The following is a 6000-nucleotide window of genomic DNA, read 5'->3' as shown; positions in this document are numbered from 1 at the left end:
TATAGATGGCCATCTAAAGGTCTGATTACACTTTTTTAGTAACATGCTTTTTTAGCAGAGATTTTTTTTTCCAGTGGAGAATATTTTTCACTTGGTGAAATTGTTCAATGTATATATATAGTGTTCAGTGTGTATATATATAGTGTCCTGCTGTACTGGAGGAGTGTATGTATAGCCCAGCTACAAAACGATAAAAGTTGACAAATATGAATGTAGTAGTTTTAGAGGGACCAGTTAGTCGAGTATGGCTAGTATGGTGTATAAGCGTGTTATGTGAGGGAGTTAGGAGGGATAAAGATGGAGTAATTGGGGGAAAACAATGAGTTTAGGAGAGGAGCAGGATGAGTGGATCAAGTGTTTGTGCTAAGACAGGTATGCGAGAAATAATTAGCAAAAGGTTCTTGAGTTCTCGTGGGCTTGGAGAAGGCGTATTATGGGCGATAGAGAAGCGTTGTTGAGTGTGTTGCGTATGCATTAAACAGAGGGAACTCTGTTGAAGGTGATAAGAACGAAACGTCAGTGAATACAAACTCCAACTGTTCTCTGTATTTGCCTCACCACCTTTCCACTCGTCTGTCTTCCTTACTTCAACAAAATATTTCACCTGAGTAGTATGGCATGTGTGAGGGCAGGAAACGAGTATGAATGGTTGGATGTGAATGTGGAGCTTCGTCAAGGTTTTTGATGTCACCATTGTCGCTCATCATGTGTATTGACGGGGTGGTAATGGAAATTAATGAACAGGTGCTACGCATATACTTGAGTTGGTGGGTGAGGGTGGAAAGACATTTTTCTGGTAGGGTACTTACTATTTTTTAATTCAATCTATGGGCAATTTTAATGTGACAAATTATTAACTGAATTGATCATGAAACAAGTTCCTCATGATTGGCAGATGAATTTGGAGACGTGGATGATTATGGTTAGATCAGGCTTATACCGTATATCCCGGAAGGCGAACTCCGGACAGGGTTCGAAACGTAGGAATAAACTTCTATCGACGAGTTCAGTGTCTGTTTTCTTCCAACACATACATACACATGGGCAAAGATCCTGTAAGTACAGGTATATTCCCCTTATGGTTTTGGTTTGGGGTGAGGGGGTGGAACCACATGACCTGTGTTATTTCAGGGGGGGCGGGTGATTACATAGATTATCCCCCTGTCAAAATCCTTGCAAGAATATATCTCCTCCTACATACAAACATACACACACACACACACACACACACATATATATATATATATATATATATATATATATATATATATATACACACACGCGTTGGTTGGTTATGGACTGTAATTTACTGGCGCCTATATACTTTTGGATAATCTCGCGCCGTTGCCATTCGTTATCTTATATTTCTCATGTTGGTTTTAGTCAAGGGTATCTAAGATTTTGTTAGTAGTCCTCTTTTCTACAAGAAGCTGTGGGGAGATGACTGAGGTATTAGTGTTTTGTCCATAAGGATTTGGTGTAGAGTCAGTGCTGCTTGAGTGGGTAGGTGACAGTAGATGGTTATTGCATATTGTTGTGTAAATTGAGCAGACCAACATGTATATTCTAAGGGTAACTTTACTCTGGCAAATGGGAGTTCCCCTGTATAATGGTGTGTATTATCTACTTTGTGCATTATCTACTTTGATATGTTGTTTTGGGTCGTGTTCGTTTGGTGGTTGTTGAGGGCCAAGAGCAGGCAACCTTTTTAAGGCGCGCGTGCCGAAATCGGCCAATCTTCGATGCAAAAAGTTTCTCCCGTGCTTACCGAATTTTCTGGAAACATATTATCATTTACAATTTTTAAGTACTGGGAATTCTTCTATATTAATATAAAAAACTCGGGGAAAGGTAAAATAAAAGAATGTTGTAAGTGTGATTTGTCTTGTCACATTGAATCCATGCAAATTTAGAGAAATAATTTTTATATGTTATCATTTACTATTTTTTAAGTATTGGGAATTCTTCTTTTTCATATAAAAAACTCGGGAAATGTAAAATAAAAGAATGTTGTTAGTGTGATTTGTAAGTCTTGTCACATTGAATCAATGCTAATTAAGAGAAATTATTTTTATTTAAAGGTCGGTTTTGCCTTTATGTGCAACCCTAGCCGTCGCAGAAAGTCACATTTCAAAGAATAGAATTTTAACTTTGGAAAAAATCTTAATTAACACGGTTTTACAAGAAACTTCTTGTGGCAAATATGTTGAACAGAAGGCTACACAAACTTTTGATGAAACATTTTCAATGCGGACACTGAAAACGAGATAATTATTTTGGATATCTAGAATCTTTTGTGGTGTGACATTTGTATTTTTCTTATATTTAAGTTTGAATCTTTATGAAATTGAGCCCTGATTTTGTTTACCGATGATTTTAATATGTACAAAATATGAAAGTATAGAATCATGATAGAGTAGTCACGTCACGTCTAGTCACGTGGTGAATGATACAACTAAAATGCTAATCATATATTCATACATACATACACACACATTCATTATATTGATAAAATCATATTCAGTTAAGATGAAATACAAAACTCAGAAAGAAGTTGGCGGGTTATCTACCTCATTGATTTCTTACGTAAACCTGGGTTTCGCGTCCCGGAGAAGAGTAATTGGCGTAGGGTTTGTTAATTCAATTAGGTGTTGGTTACGATTGGATATGTATTCGTTCATTCCAGTAGGGCAGTGGTTCCCAAACTTTTTCAGTTGTTACCCAATTTAACATGTCACAGCATGTTACCCCTATCACAAAATGCTGTCAACATTGATATATATGGCTAAATCAAAACACTAGAGACATTTTCATTTATCTATTGTATTTGAACGTTGTGCATATCTAATGACTATTGCCAAAGATGTCGAGAACATCAGTGGAATGGACGGAGTTGCATACTTGCAGCTAGTTGAGGAATTCTTGGCTTCGTGGTTGAAAGTGGCAGCCTGGCAACGTTTGCACATTTACATACTTATTTCTTCTTTTCTAATACTGTATATTAGTTTTTTATGTTTACCGTTATTCGATTTAACTTTGCTACACAATTACAATAGGTTTACTTTAAAACTTTACATTCTAATACTAAGTTAACATTAATCTTAATGCCAGGTACCGCAATGTATTCTTGATTTTCAGAATTCTTAATTTTTTTATCCCTCTATTACCCCCGACAAATTGGTAAATTACCCCCGACAAATTGGTAAATTACCCCCCAGTTTGGAAACCACTGCAGTAGGGTCTGATGGGGACCATTATGAGATCTAGGAGGCCTATATGGCTTAGTATTGAAGGTTAATGGGCTGGGATGAATTTAAGTTTCTACATATAATGTTGAGGTTGCGGTGGATACTACGGTTAGGGGATATCCATCTTCGTTTCTGATAAGGGGAATGTTTCGTTGGCGTTTTTTTTTTTTTGGTGGCGAGTTAACTGGTGTGGTATGGTTAATGTACTCCATCATATTTTCTACGGTTCCTCTCGGAGATTTAGAGCTTTTCTTAGAGTGGAAAGATAAATTTTGGGGTGGATAAGGAGAGGGGGTGAATGAGCTTTTAAGCGAGAATCGTATTGGCCTAGCGAAGGTAGGAGTTTGTACAGAAACCTTCTTGTACTCTTCATTTGGTAGGATGTACATGCATGTGTACACAAGTATTGTTTTGTCAAAATATATGTCATTAAGTAAAGGAACATTTGCTATATTTATTAATTGGCTGGAGCGAAGTAATTAATTGTAAACGATACAAATAAGTTCCTTTGCACAGGTCGATCCAAACTCTCCACATTGACAGGCTATAAAGAATCCTGGGATAACCCTTGAACCTGATCCATTTGTATATTTGCTGGATGACTTGCGTTATTCGGCATCCTCCAACTTCATGTTTGTCTTCGTTATGGTTCAACGTAACTTCATATCTTTCAGCCATGTGGCCTGAAATCATGTCTTCTCTAGTAGGATATTCTACCTATGGGCAAACCTCCCCACACATCCAGCCTCCACAATCTGCCCTCGCATTTTTGCGCGATAACAACTTGACGCACTCGTCACTATCAATGTCTTTATCTTCGGTGTCCACTGCTATAGCGATAATAATAGTAATTATCTGTCTCCTTTCCAGCGGTGGCATTCTTAGTATCTAGTCCTTCTATGTAGGACAGCCCTAGAAAGCTAAACAATGATGGTACCTTATCTATTTTTTTAATTCCTTTTCTTTTGTGTGTGTGTGTGGGTGGGGCACACTCTTAACCCCAATATTTTTGTCGTAAGGACCAAATGCACTGGACGGAAAACTATGACAACTGTATGGTTTTGTAATAAAAAAAAAAAAATCATAAAACTCCGTTCTTTTTCCTTTTTGATTGCATCAACATTTTATTGCATGAAACCTTTTCTTGTTCTCAATTACAACATTACATGGCACTACTGAATTGTTCAAATCTTCTAGTAGGTGTCCCCTGGTTCTGTCCTTATTGCCCCAACATCTTAGTTCCATCAATGAATATACCACCTCTCCAAAGTCATTAACGACGATTGGCATGATCGATGCTAACTGCAAATTATTTACTCCATTGTACCTTGGAGGGAAACCTTGTTTTTCAGTTTCCTCTGTACTCTCTTCCAGGGAACTTGAATCATATTTCTTGTCCAGCAACACACCCGGGTCTTTCCATTTTCACAACAGTCCCTCTTTATCTTCCTTACTGAAGGTGTGCAACGTAGATGAGTAAAACAGTCTGGCAGCGGCAGTCAAACTAAACATGAAGAACGATCAGTTCGGAACTGAATTACATCGAGGCAGGCTCAACGCCTCCCTTTCCCCATGGGCTGCCGTGGCGACAGAATGACAGGCGGTACAGCCAATGTAGAAGGTTAAAGTTCAACCAGCACATATGGCAGTAAGAAATGTGAAGTTCAAGATCTACCAGGTAATGACATTCTATCCAATACACTGTTCTTGTTCCGATTACCTCCAGCCAGCGCGTTTTTTCTTCTCATTCATTTATTAGTAGTGTTTAAAACTCTAAAAATACTTTCCAAAAATATATCGTCTTAATTTCCTTTTTGAAAGTGGCCAAGTCGAAGACAGCCAAGAAACGTCTGAAAAAATAAAACCTTACAGAAAGGAAAAAACGAAAAGCGTATTGACTGGTTCTCACGGTATGTGAATGTGATTCACCACGGTTTTGGATCACGTGTTGGAATCATGATCGACATCTATTACCCTCTCGGATGGGATTTCACAGCCCATTATGTGACCTTACACGTACCGCAACCCCCCCCCCATCCTATTTGCCCACCAGAGTTGGAGTGCTGACTCGCATTGTGTGCACTCGAACGGGACACTTAAGAAAGTCCCGTATGCATCAAGTGGTTCCCCCTTAGTGGGGAGGCTGGCATTCACCAAAATCAAAGGAGTAATACATTTCTGTTACAACGGGGTACCAGAGGCCACGTGACACTGAACTTAAGTCTGGCTGCTACTGAGATAAAAGAGTAACTGGATAAGTAAATGACATTAGGCATGGGTTTAGCAGCCCCGCCCCCTTATCCATTAGTTTCCAAATAATGTCCTGCACAATTTGTTCACTAATATGCTCTTATTTAACGGAAACTCCTCCTGGGGGCGACGAATGGTTAGGTTATTCCACGATGCATGAAACTGGGCACTATCTTGCACTCATTGCATCAGTCCCGACCTTTCCTACTACGGGGCGACGACCTGCCAGCTGCTATCAACAGTGACGACATTCGGCAAGTTACAACTCCTCGAGCCGCCGCGGTGGCAGTGCACTGCCCAGCTTCAGTAATCTCAACGCCGAGTCGGTGCTCCATACACAAACGGCCTGGAGTGGCGCGCACCCTCCTTGCCAGTTAGGTCCACCGGAAATGACTTGAGAATGGACCGGGAAAAATAAACAAAAATATGATAAGTAACTTAGCAACGTCGCTTTTACTTACCTATGTAGGTTGCTTTGCTCTTGTGAGCTTGTATTTGATTC

General features: G+C 39.3%; 1 protein-coding gene across 1 annotated transcript in view; it reads left to right on the top strand.

Moving 5' to 3' along the window:
- Positions 1-6000, top strand: part of LOC143018418 (uncharacterized) — a 187018-nt gene that overhangs the window by 80020 nt on the left and 100998 nt on the right. The window lies entirely within an intron of this gene.

Source organism: Oratosquilla oratoria, chromosome 34 (assembly GCF_046742065.1).
Source record: "Oratosquilla oratoria isolate Oo_2021 chromosome 34, ASM4674206v1, whole genome shotgun sequence".
In the NCBI taxonomy this organism is placed as follows: Eukaryota; Metazoa; Arthropoda; class Malacostraca; order Stomatopoda; family Squillidae; genus Oratosquilla; species Oratosquilla oratoria.
The sequence above is the reverse complement of the archived record's forward strand: the minus strand, read 5'-3'. Positions and strand labels throughout refer to the sequence as shown.